The 13,727-nt window shown below is 44.2% G+C and overlaps 1 pseudogene; it reads right to left on the bottom strand.

Annotated features, from left to right (window-relative positions):
- Nucleotides 1–5,020: 5,020 nt before the first annotated feature.
- On the bottom strand, nt 5,021–9,831 carry LOC128049557 (sugar phosphate exchanger 3-like; annotated as a pseudogene).
- Between the last annotated feature and the right edge of the window lie 3,896 nt (nt 9,832–13,727).

Below are 13,727 nucleotides of genomic sequence, written 5' to 3'. Positions count from 1 at the left end.
CTTTATTCTGACATTGATTGCTCTCCTGTTACAGGTCAAGCACGTGTAGTGGGAACACAGTGTTGAGGACATCATTATTTGCAGTAAAAGCCCTGACGGATAGACATATGTAAAAGGCAGTTCCAGCAGAGTTCCCCATACTGTAGGAGTAAACCAAAAGATTGGCTAGTTTTCATTGAGTAATTAGAATGACTAGTTTGCTGTGAGTATGGCTGACTCACAGAAAACTAGTCAGTCTAATCACACTAGGACCACAGCCTTGGTGGTCCTCAATGAAACCAAGCCATGCCTGCGGGGCAACCCAAGATGGACGGGTCATGGTGGAGAGGTCTGATAGAATGTGGTCCACTGGAGAAGGGAATGGCAAGCCACTTCAGTATTCTTGCCTTGAGAACCCCATGAACAGTAGGAGAAGGCAAAATGATAGGATACCAAAAGAGGAACTCCCCAGGTCATTAGGTGCCCAATATGCTACTGGAGATCAGGGGAGAAATAACTCCAGAAAGAATGAAGGGATGGAGCCAAAGCAAAAACAATACCCAGCTGTGGATGTGACTGGTGAGAGAAGCAAGATCCGATGCTGTAAAGAGCAATATTGCATGGGAACCTGGAATGTCAGGTCCATGAATCAAGGCAAATTGGAAGTGGTCAAGCAACAGATGGCAAGGGTGAACGTCGACATTCTAGGAATCAGCGAACTAAAATGGACTGGAACGGGTGAATTTAACTCAGATGACCATTATATCTACTACTGCAGGCAGGAATCCCTCAGAAGAAATGGAATAGCCATCATGGTCAAGAAAACAGTCCGAAATGCAGTACTTGGATGCAATATCAATAACGACAGAATGATCTCTGTTCGTCTCCAAGGCAAACCATTCAATACCACAGTTATCCAAGTCTATGCCCCAACCAGTAACGCTGAAGAAACTGAAGTTGAATGGTTTTATGAAGACCTACAAGACCTTTTAGAACTAACACCCAAAAAAGATGTCCTTTTCATTCTAGGGGACTGGAATGCAAAAGTAGGAAGTCAAGAAACACCTGGAGTAACAGGCAAATTTGGCCTTGGAAGGCGGAATGAAGCAGGGCAAAGACTAATAGAGTTTTGCCAAGAAAATGCACTGGTCATAGCGAACACCCTCTTCCAACAACACAAGAAAAGACTCTACACATGGACATCACCAGATGGTCAACACCGAAATCAGATTGATTATATTCTTTGCAGCCAAAGATGGAGAAGCTCTATACAGTCAACAAAAACAAGACCAGGAGCTCACTGTGGCTCAGATGATGAACCCCTTATTACCAAATTCAGACTCAAATTGAAGAAAGTGGGGAAAACCGCTAGACCATTCAGGTATGACCTAAATCAACTCCTTTATGATTATACAGTGGAAGTGAGAAATAGATTTAAGGGCCTAGATCTGATAGAGTGCCTGATGAACTATGGAATGAGGTTCGTGACACTGTACAGGAGACAGGGATCAAGACCATCCCCATGGAAAAGAAATGCAAAAAAGCAAAATGGCTGTCTGGGGAGGCCTTCCAAATAGCTGTGAAAAGAAGAGAAGCGAAAAGGAAAGGAGAAAAGGAAAGATATAAGCATCTGAATGCAGAGTTCCAAAGGATATCAGGAAGAGATAAGAAAGCCTTCTTCAGCGATCAATGCAAAGAAATAGAGGAAAACAACAGAATGGGAAAGACTAGAGATCTCTTCAAGAAAATTAGAGATACCAAGGGAACATTTCATGCAAAGATGGGCTCAATAAAGGACAGAAATGGTATGGACCTGAAGAGGTGGCAAGAATACACGGAAGAAGTGTACAAAAAATATCTTCATGACCCAGATAATCATGATGATGTGATCACTGATCTAGAGCCAGACATCTTGGAATGTGAAGTCAAGTGGGCCTTGGAAAGCATCACTATGAACAAAGCTAGTGGAGGTGATGGAATTCCAGTTGAGCTGTTTCAAATCCTGAAAGATGATGCTGTGAAAGTGTTGCACTCAATATGCCAGCCAATTTGGAAAACTCAGCAGTGGCCACAGGACTGGAAAAGGTCAGTTTTCATTCCAATTCCAAAGAAAGGCAATGCCAAAGAATGCTCAAACTACCGCACAATTGCACTCATCTCACATGCTAGTAAAGCAATGCTCAAAATTCTCCAAGTCAGGCTTCAGCAATACGTGAACCGTGAAATCCCTGATGTTCAAGCTGGTTTTAGAAAAGGCAGAGGAACCAGAAATCAAATTGCCAACATCTGCTGGATCATGGAAAAAGCAAGAGAGTTCCAGAAAAACATCTCTTTCTGCTTTCTTGACTATGCCAAAGCCTTTGACTGTGTGGATCACAATAAGCATGGAAATATCTGAAAGAAAAGGGAATACCAGACTACCTAACCTGCCTCTTGAGAAATCTGTATGCAGGTCAGGAAGCAACAGTTAGAACTGGACATGGAACAACAGACTGGTTCCAAATAGGAAAAGGAGTACGTCAAGGCTGTATATCGTCACCCTGCTTATTTAACTTATATGCAGAGTACATCATGAGAAATGCTGGGCTGGAAGAAACACAAGCTGGAATCAAGATTGCCGGGAGAAATATCAATAACCTCAGATATGCAGATAACACCACCCGTATGGCAGAAAGTGAAGAGGAACTAAAAAGCTCTCTTGATGAAAGTGAAAGAGGAGAGCGAAAAAGTTGGCTTAAAGCTCAACATTCAGAAAACGAAGATCAAGGCATCCTGTCCCATCGCATCATGGGAAATAGATGGGGAAACAGTGGAAACTGTGTCAGACTTTATTTTGGGGGGTTCCCAAATCACTGCAGATGGTGACTGCAGCCATGAAATTAAAAGACGCTTACTCCTTGGAAGAAAAGTTATGACCAACCTAGATAGCATATTCAAAAGCAGAGACATTACTTTGCCAACAAAGGTCCGTCTAGTCAAGGCTATGGTTTTTCTAGTGGTCACGTATGGATGTGAGAGTTGGACTGTGAAGAAGGCTGAGCGCTGAAGAATTGATGGTTTTGAACTGTGGTGTTGGAGAAGACTCTTGAGAGTCCCTTGGACTGCCAGGAGATCCAACCAGTCCATTCTGAAGGAGATCAGCCCTGGGATTTCTTTGGAAGGAATGATGCTAAAGCTGAAGCTCCAGTACTTTGGCCACCTCATGCGAAGAGTTGACTCATTGGAAAAGACTGTGATGCTGGGAGGGATTGGGGGCAGGTGGAGAAGAGGACAGCAGAGGATGAGATGGCTGGATGGCATCACGGACTCGATGGACGTGAGTCTGAGTGAACTCCGGGAGATGGTGATGGACAGGGAGGCCTGGCGTGCTGCGATTCATGGGGTCGCAAAGAGTCGGACACGACTGAGCGACTGAACTGAACTGAAACCAAAAAAACACTTAGCTTTCCTTGAAAATGAAATTCAGGGAATACTTCACAGAAGAAGAGATGACTAAGATGAATTCTGAAACTCACAGATGAAAGTTTGCTGACTAAAGAGGAGGAGGAACTGTGCTTCAAAAACAGAGAACAGCCCATGAAAAAGCGAGAGTGAGGTACAGTTTTTCAAGTACAGAACAGAACAGAGCTTATTAAAAGGCACCAACTTATACACATATGGACACAAAAATAGAAATATACAGATTTCTCTCAATACGATTTCTCAAACATCTCATTAGAATCCTAATCTCCTTTTCTTTTTTATGTTATAAAAGTCAGTTTATTTTCCCTTTCTGTGTTTCATAGTTTTCCTTTTGGTCAGTATTAAGCAGTTAACTGATTGGAAATCTGCTTGATTAAATAACATTAACAAGTTTATAAATACACATTTGAGAGTATTAAAGCAAAAATTGAAAAATTTTCCCTAACTCCATGTAAATTAGGCAACCATAAAATTTCACATTTTTCACCTGCTCACTTCCATATTTAAAATATATATAAGGATAACCTTAAAATATGATAATTAGTATAGAATTCACAGCCTTGAAGACATATATTCTACAGACTTCTAAAGAATAGATACCACTCAGGCCCTAGTAATCCACCGTGATTCAACGTCACATACTTAATGCATAGAGGGCCAAAAGGTCTTTCCTTTTTCTCTGATTTTAGTCTTCTGCTGAGGTAACGCAAGGAACCCAGTTATGACCGAGATAGAGCCTCTGAAAATAGGGCTAAGCTTCCTGGCTTCCTAGTGGATCCTAAAAAGTTCCCAGAGAACAAGCCTGGGGTTGAGTACTTCCAGTATAAATTGCATACTGGAACGTCCACAACTGAGGTATCTCATGGTCCTTGAAAGGAAGACAAAAGACTTCCAGGCATTGAAGGTAATTCTGAATGAAGACAGAGGAGAAGATTTGACGATCACTGGAAGATATTTCTGCTTCTGGAGCTGAAGGACTTCAGAGCAGACACAGAGTAACTGAGCCACGCAGCATGTGGTGTGATTTTTCCCACCAGAGCTTAACTAAGGCATTCTCTGTCCAAGACAGGCTTACGCTGGACCCAGCTGGAGCACTGGACCTGGATTTGATGCTTCAGAGATGAGCTGCTGTCTGTAAACTCATGACTGAAACAAAATGCAATGATCCTTTCTATTTATGGAGCGTGTCATTGCTACCAACCAGGCACGACTGCTTCAGGTCACTCGGCTTTCCAGGCTGGAGAACAGGGGTCAAGGTCTAAAAAAGCATTTATGGTTAAAGGAATGAACCTCCACAGGCCAACAGAGTTGTCGGCAGATTCATAGGCCCTCCATTCAGTACAGTCATGAAACAAAGAAGATGAATAAAAATCATTAACAATAATTCTTGCAGTGTAGAAAAAACAACCCAGCCTTCGCTCTGGTCAGCATCTCCAAGGGGCTGACCGTGCTGAAAGAGGCTCGGCAATCTGAGGTTACGCTGGAGTTCTTAAGACAAACCCAAAATAGGGTCAATTAAATAATAGCCCTGATGTGTCTCCTGTTATTCTTGTTTTTTTTGTGGGCACCAGTCACTCAGTCAAAACGCGACTGGTTGTCTTTGCATAAGACAGCATATTTCCCTCACTATTAATGGTGAAATAAACAGAATTGTGCAAATTGTCATACTAATGAAAAAGTAGAACATCCACATCCATCTTAGGTTGTCCTGGATCAAAGACACTAAATACTGGCCCATGGCAGCTCCAATGCTCCCAGTTCCATCATCCCAGTGACTATCGCCAAAGCCTCATTGCTCACTTGGATCAGCTCCTGACGACCAAGGTTCACAGAAATAGTGAAGCTAAAAATATTAGATGCAAAGTCAAGCAGACCTTAGGAAGCATCACTACAAACAAAGCTAGTGGAGGTGATGGAATTCCAGTTGAGCTATTTCAAATCCTGAAAGATGATGCTGTGAAAGTGCTGCACTCAATATGCCAGCAAATTTGGAAAACTCAGCAGTGGCCACAGGACTGGAAAACATCAGTTTTCATTCCAATGCCAAAGAAAGGCAATGCCAAAGAATGCTCAGACTACCACACAATTGCACTCATCTCACACGCTAGTAAAGCAATGCTCAAAATTCTCCAAGCCAGGCTTCAATAGTATGAGAACTGTGAGCTTTCAGATGTTCAAGCTGGATTTAGAAAAGGCAGAGAAACCAGAGATCAAATTGCCAGCATCTGCCGGATCATGGAAAAAGCAAGAGAGTTCCAGAAAAACATCTCCTTCTGCTCTATTGACTATGCCAAAGCCTTTGACTGTGTGGATCACAATAAACTGTGGGAAATTCTGAGAGAGATGGGAATACCAGACCACCTGACCTGCCTTCTGAGGAATCTGTATGCAGGTCAGGAAGCAACAGTTAGAACTAGACATGGAACAACAGACTGATTCCAAATTGGGAAAGGAGTGCATCAAGGCTGTATATTGTCACCCTGCTTATTTAACTTATATGCAGAGTACATCATGAGAAATCCTGGGCTGGAGGAAGAACAAGCTGGAATCAAGATTGCTGGGAGAATTATCAACAACCTCAGATATGCAGATGACATCACCCTTATGGCAGAAAGCGAAGAAGAACTAAAGAGCCTCTTGATGAAAGTGAAAGAGGAGAGTGAAAAAGTTGGCTTAAAGCTCAACATTCATAAAACTAAAATCATGGCATCTGGTCCCATTACTTCATGGCAAATATATGGGGAGACAGTGGAAACAGTGGCTGATTTTATTTTGGGGGGCTCCAAAATCACTGCAGATGGTGATTGCAGCCATGAAATTAAAAGACGCTTGCTCCTTGGAAGAAAAGTTATGACCACCCTAGACAGAATATTCAAAAGCAGAGACATTACTTTGCCAACAAAGGTCCATCTAGTCAAGGCTATGGTTTTTCCAGTGGTCACGTATGGATGTGAGAGTTGAACTGTGAAGAAGGCTGAGTGCCGAAGAATTGATGCTTTTGAACTATGGTTTTGGAGAAGACTCTTGAGAGTCCCTTGGACTGCAAAGAGATCCAACCAGTCTATCCAAAAGGAGATCAGTCCTGGGTGTTCATTGGAAGGACTGATCCTGAAGCCGAAACTCCAATACTTTGGCCACCTGACGCAAAGAACTGACTCATTAGAAAATACCCTGATGCTGGGAAAGATTGAAGGCAGGAGGAGAAGCGGACAACAGAAGATGAGATGGTTGGATGGCATCACCGACTCAGTGAACATGAGTTTGAGTAAACTTCGGGAGTTGGTGATGGACAGGGAGGCCTGGCGTGCTGCAGTCCATGGGATTGCAAAGAGTCGAACAGAACTGAGCAACTGAACTGAACTGAACTGAATTATATTAGAAGGTCCACTAATAAAAAATCCTGTGACAAGTGCATTGAAGGACTTATCATTTGGAGAACAAATGTATCCATGGAGGGACCGAAAGAACAGAAGCAGACTGAGAGCTAACAGCAGTGCTCTTTTCTGTAACACATCAGAGATGAAGCATTGCAAAATTCCATCTATAATTCCTCCAACATCTTATCAAATGGCCAGCTGGTCAGCTTCGGCCTCCTTCCATTTGAAGTTGATACTCAGATAAAAGGGCAATCAGAAGGAGTAATTCATTAACTTCAAGGGCTTCCCTGGTAGCTCAGCTGGTGAAGAATCTGTCTGCAATGCAGAAAACCCCGGTTCGATTCCTGGGTTAGGAAGATCCCCTGGAGAAGGGATAGGCTACCCCTCCAATATTCTTAGGCTTCCCTGGTGGCTCAGCTGGTAAAGAATCTGCCGGCCATGTGGGAGACCTGGGTTCAATCCCTGAGTTGGGAGGATCCCCTAGAGAAGGAAACAGCTACCAACTCCAGTATTCTGGCCTGCAGAATTAGTCCATGGGGTCCCACAGAGTCGGACATGACTGAGCGACTTTTACTTTGAAGCACCCATAGGCCAGTGAATACACTATAACTCCAGGAAGGCAACAAGCCTGGTAGAAGCTTATTGCCTTGACTTGGGTTACAATATTGCCTTCTTGGATTGAATAATTAGGCTCAGCTTCTTCTTCATTTTCGGCACCATTAATTCATGACCTGTGTGAGTCTTCTTCAAAATTTTCTTCTGTCTCGATACCTGGGAAACCAATTTCTTCCAGTGACACCAGGAGTCCAAAGAACATGATGGTCCCACCGGCAAACTGCACAGCCAGCATCACCAGGAAGGCACGCTCATAACCATACCGCAGAACGGAAGGAGCTAGACATGCTCCCAAAGTATTGCCCACTGAGGCACCGGCACTCCAGAGACCAAAAACAACTCCAGCTTTCCCAAACCAGTTGCTGGTAACAAAAGCCATGCGGGGCCAGCTGGTGGATGGCAGCAGGCCGTTCAATGATCCCCAGGCTGCAGAATAGCCGTTTGTTGTAGAAATGCAGCCGTTCCGTGAGAGTGCCAAAGATGAACACCACTAATGCGGAAAAGCACATGCCACAAGATAGAACCCATCACAAATTCAGCCGATCGGCGAGATACCACTGATGAGAAAGTCTATGGCACAGGAGAAGAGGAAAATGGTGTCCAGTGTTCCGAGTACTTTCTCTGCACTGGGAAACACACGGCTGCTGCTCCAGATCTCCACAGGCAGTTCAACGGACTTGTTAAAAGCACCTGGGGTCCACTGCTTAGAGATATTGACTTTGACCTTGCTAAATGTTTTTCTCAATGCATGGCACAACGGAATAACTGAAGAAGGTGAGCAGGGATGTGACCACGTGGTGATGGCTGAACTGGGAGAGCAGAGTTCCTCTCTGAAAAATACTTGGCCAGGCCGTGTGCCTCCTGACCTTCCTTCTCACCGTGACTTTAAAGTCTGGATAATGGATGGTTTATATTATTTCTTCTTTTGCCGCTTGTGCACCGGAGATCTGCAGTAGTAATCGCGCTCTGGCCAGCCGCTCTGGTTGCTCCACTGGGTCAGCCTTGCCCACAACCCCTCCACTCCTGCCCGCCACCTCACCTGGGCCGCCACGGCCAGGGTTTCCCCTAATTTCCTTTATTCTTAGTCACCATATAGCATGTGCTAGGCGCCAGGCAGAATTCTAAGATGGCCCCAGAGAACTTTACCTTCACATACCCCATGGACTGTGGTCTGCCAGGCTTCTTTGTCCATGGGGATTCTCCAGGCAAGAATACCGAAGTGGATTGCCATGCCCTCCCCCAGGGGATCTTCCCGACTCAAGGATCGAACCCAGGTCTCCCGCATTGCAGGTGGATTCTTGACTATCTGAGCCACCAGAGAAGCCCAAGAGTACTGGAGTGGTTAGCCTATCCCTTCTCCAGGGGATCTTCCGGACCCAGGAATCAAACCAGGGTCTCCTGCATTGCAGGCAGATTCTTTACCAGCTGAGCTACCAGGGAAGCCCAGAAATAAGCAAATTTCTCTCTTAAAACAATTTCTCAAACGTCCCCATCCTAATCTCCTTTGTTCTTAGTCATTATGTAGCATGAATTCTAAGGTGGCCCCGGTGAACCTTACCTTTGGATCCTCACAGCCTTGTGCAGTCCTTTCCTCTTGACTGAACCAGATCCAGTGGCCTGCTTTCCACATAGAGCCTACAGCAAAAGTGAGGGGTAGGGACATCCCTGGTGGCCCAGTGGCTAAGGCTCTGAGCTCCCCATACAGGGGGCCTGGGTTCAATCCCTGATTGTGGAACTAGATCTCACAAGCCGCAACAAAAATTTGTATTAAGAACCATGCAAGTAAAACACTGGCTTAAGATTTGGTAAAGAGCAAAGTTTTATTCCACTGTAATAGCCTACAGTGGGGAAAAAAAAAAAAAAATCCCGAACAGCTCTGGGTCCTCAAAATCAAGTTTTTTCCAAGTAAGTCATCTGATTGTGGTGAGTGGGGGCCTCTGCCCACGACAGTTCCCATGGCCTCTCCATCACCCTCCTGCAGTGACTGAGCAGGGCGGTTGCCGTGCAGGCAACCCAACCCTCCGTCTGTAGGGCTCCACCCAGAGCTACAGTGTTACATGGGTAACACGTGTAACGTGTGTTACATGTGTTGCCGTGGTGATACACGTGTGTCACTAACCTTTTTCTTTGGGCCACTGGGGGAAAAAGTGCTATAAGCGTCAGAAGTGGTCACTGTATGTTGTACAAACATCTTTGAAAAAGTGAAAGCCACTCAGTGCGTCTGACTCTTTGCGACCCCATGGACTGTAGCCTGCCGGGCTCTGTCCATGGAATTCTCCAGACCAGAACACTGGAGCGTGTTGCCACGCCCTCCTCCAGGGGATCATCCCAACCCAGGGATCGAACCCAGGTCTCCCGAATTGCAGGCAGATTATTTACGATCTGAGCCATCAGGCATTGGTCCACAAACATCTGTGGATATATGTGAAATAAAAGTAATCTAATGCTTCTGCTTAGAAATGCCAAAGAGAAGATAGAAGATCCCACATGCCACAAGTAAGACCCAGAATGGTCAAATAAATAAATATATAAAAGTAAACATTTTTTTTTTAAAGAAAAGAACTAAAACAAAAAAGTGATGGTTATATCACTTCTGAGATGAGCTTATAAGAGACTGTGTCTTCCCTCTTGCTCACTCTTTCTTGCTTGTGCTCTGAATGGAAACCAACTGCCAGTGTATGAACTGCCCTCTAGAGAGGCCTGCATGGCAAGGAACTGAGGGTGATCTCCAGCCAACAGCCAGTGAGGAGCTGAGGGCTTCACACAATGACGTGTGATGGACTGAAAACTACCAACCCCGACATGAGTGAGCCTGAAACAGACCCTCCCCTGGTGGAGACTTGAGATGAATGAACGTGTTTACTGCAGCCGTGAGAACCCCCAAAAGAGAGGGCCCAGCTAAGTCACAGCGAGGTTCATGACCCATAGAAATTTTTAGATAATAGCTACTTTGTTGTAAATCACTACATTTTGGGGTGATGTGTCACTCGACAGTAGATAACTGATACACCCAGAGGTTTAAATTTTCTGCTTCCTAAACCCATTCCTTCAAATAATTAAAAATTGCATCTGTCCTTAATTATTTACTGTGGCAACAACAAAATAAATATACTGTATAGGATGGGAAAGGTCAGGGAAGAAAGTAAAAGAGAAGTTTAAGGAAAAATGGGGGAGTATATTGAAGCGGAGGCCTTCCCAGGTTACCCTAGTGGTAAAGAATCTGCCTGCAATGCAGAGACATAAAGAGATGTGGGTTTGACCCCTGGGTTGGGAAGATGCCCTGGAGGAGGGCATGGCAACTCACTCCAGTACTCTTGCCTGAAAAATGCCATGAACAGAGGAACCTGGTGGGCTTCAGTCCATGGGGTCACAAAGAGTCAGACACAACCAAAGTGACTTAGCGGGTGTGTGCACACACCCACATACAGACACACACACACACACATACACACACACATATATTGAAGTGGAAGTCAGTAATCTCACCTCCAAGGGAGTCAACATAAGATATAAAATAACCCAAAGAAGCCAAAGAGGGAAGAAGAAAAATAGAGTTTTGAACCAAAGGAATGTAGGCATGTTAGGAACAAACCCTCCCCAACTTGTTAGGGGCTTAATGTTTATTGAAGGAAGGGCTGAATGAGCAATCCTTGCCAGTTATCAGCCACAATTTCACAAGGTATAAACTTTGATTTCACAGACTAGGGACTAGGGAATCACGATGCAGAGGCAAGTGGATGGCTCAAGGGAGCTCAGTGCTTTTTTAGTGGAGCAGAAAAGTTCCTTAAAAGCTAGTGCCTTGGTTCTGCCAACCCACAAGATCTTTTAGTGCAGCAGACAATGTCATTTATTTCTAGAACTTTTGGAGACCATCCAGAGCATGTAGTATGCCTACAGTCTGTCTAGTTGTGATCCTTTTCTGTTTCTTGAAGAAGTGAAGTTGGTCAGTTGTGTCCGACTCTTGGCGACCCCTTGGACTGTAGCCTACCAGGCTCCTCCATCCATGGAATTTCCTAGACAAGAGTACTGGAGTGGGTTGCCATTCCCTTCTATTTCTTATTAGTTGTCTTATCAGTAATGTAGGTAATGTTTCTTAAATAAAATAAAGACAGAGGTTCAGAAAAGTGACAAGTTCAGTAGAGCCAGATCATATTCAAATCAAGAATTCAATTAGGTCATGCACACTCTCTGTATTTGGGGCTTCCCAGGTGGACAGAAACGTGGGTTCTTTTTGGTTAGTGAAAAAAAAAATCTTAATTCCTTAATTTGAAAATTTCTGTCCAAGGTTAACCCATCCTCCTGTGCTCTGAATTCCAGATTCTTCTGGCTTCTCTGGGATGATAACAGAAAGCAATACTGCCACCTGCTGGGGATTATAGAAATTACAGAGCTGAACTACCCAGCGTTCTTGAACTTCAGAATTTGAAACGTTTTGAAAATTTTTGTTCTTAAAGAAATGTCAATAAACCCCAGCTGCATTTAATGATAATTCTTATCTTTCAGGTCATAAAGCTATTAACTTACAACTCTTAGACTTGAACTCTGCAAAGCCTGCAGTTTAAGAATTCCTCTGGGTAATTTACATCTTTACTTTGCGGTACCTGCTAAATCGATTCAGTCACATCCGTCTCTTTGCAACCTAATGGACTGTAATCCACCGGGCTACTCTGTCCTTGGGATTCTCCAGACAAGAATATTGGCTGCTGCTGCTGCTAAGTCTCTCCAGTCGTGTCCGACTCTGTGCGACCCCATGGACTGTAGCCTACCAGGCTCCTCCATCCCTGGGATTCTCCAGGCAAGAACACTGGAGTGGGTTGCCATTTCCTTCTCCAATGCATGAAAGTGAAATGGTGGTGGTGAAGTCGCTCCGTCGTGTCCGACTCTGCGACCCCGTGGACTGTAGCCTACCAGGCTCCTCCGTCCATGGGGTTCTCCAGGCAAGAATATTGGAGTGGGTTGCCATTTCCTTCTCCAGGGGATCTTCCTGACCCAGGGATCGAACCGAGGTCTCCCGCATTGGAGGCAGACGCTTTAACCTCTGAGCCACCAGGGAAGCCCCAAATGAAAGTGAAAAGTGAAAGTGAAGTCACTCAGTCGTGTCCGACTCTTAGTGACCCCATGGACTGCAGCCTACCAGGCTTCTCCATCCATGGGATTTTCTAGGCGAGTACTGAGTAGGTAGCCATTTCCTTCTCCAGGGGATCTTCCCAACCCAGGGATCAAACCTGGGTTTGATTGGTAGGCAGATTCTTTCCCACTAGCGCCACCTGGGAAGCCCTTGGTGCCATTAAATTACCAACATTAAATCAAGCAATTATAGCCTAGTTGAACGTCCATTGCAATAGAGGGAGGTTAAAAAGATACATATGATTCTCCATTCAGACTGGTTGGAAGAATACATGTAGCTAAATTGAAGGCATCTTCTCACAGGGGGAAATTTTTCATTGCTGTTCTGGATAATGGATGAATTTAGAGTGGATAATCAATCTAACTTGATAAATAGCAAAGGATATTTGCATAAAGTTGTTCATTGCTTCATTTCAAATAGTGAAAGGAAAGAAGAAGAAAGATATAAGTTGAAACTGTAAAACATAAATATGCTAAGTGAGAAAATTAAAAATCACTGTAATTGCAACTATGCATGCAAGTGATGGCCAGGAGGTTAAGCTATATATTCACTGATGGAACTCTTCATATTTATATCATGTTAGGGTGAATGTCTAGATCATATTTACATCTTCTCTGTGGTTGCCCTGCTCTGTATCAGATTCTGAACTGCATGCACCTAGTTTTGGGCAAGGTCCAGAACATCCTGTCTCACTCTCTTGTATAGGACCTTCCTTTTGCTTCTGACCTTATGTGGACCAGATTTCAAATTGTCATAATCCCTCAGACTTGCTGGGTGCCCCCTTACCCCTCTCCTTAATATTTGAGAAGTCAGGAAGGTATGATCCACTCCCAGAAAAAAAAATAACATTATCCCTTCAAGTACACATACAATTTCTAAAGGACAGTGAAAACAGTTCTTTACTTTGCCTTTCAAGACATTTATCAACCCATATAGAATCTAATTCCCATGGGCATAAGGGGGTCTCTTCCTTCCAGTCTCCCTTCTCTGTCTTCCACTTTCCTCTCTCCTTCTATTTCCTCCATTATTTAGTCCTTTTTCATTCCTTGGGGTCATTTGACTTCTTCAAGATGCCCCCTTAGTGAAGCTAAAACAGAGAAAAGTGGACAGAGTAATTCACATCCTTAGAGTTCTGAATAAGGCAGGATAAAGGACAGTGTATTCTT

The sequence above is a fragment of the Budorcas taxicolor genome, chromosome 6 (assembly GCF_023091745.1).
Source record: "Budorcas taxicolor isolate Tak-1 chromosome 6, Takin1.1, whole genome shotgun sequence".
Taxonomy (NCBI): Eukaryota; Metazoa; Chordata; class Mammalia; order Artiodactyla; family Bovidae; genus Budorcas; species Budorcas taxicolor.
This window is presented reverse-complemented; position numbering and strand designations above follow the sequence as displayed.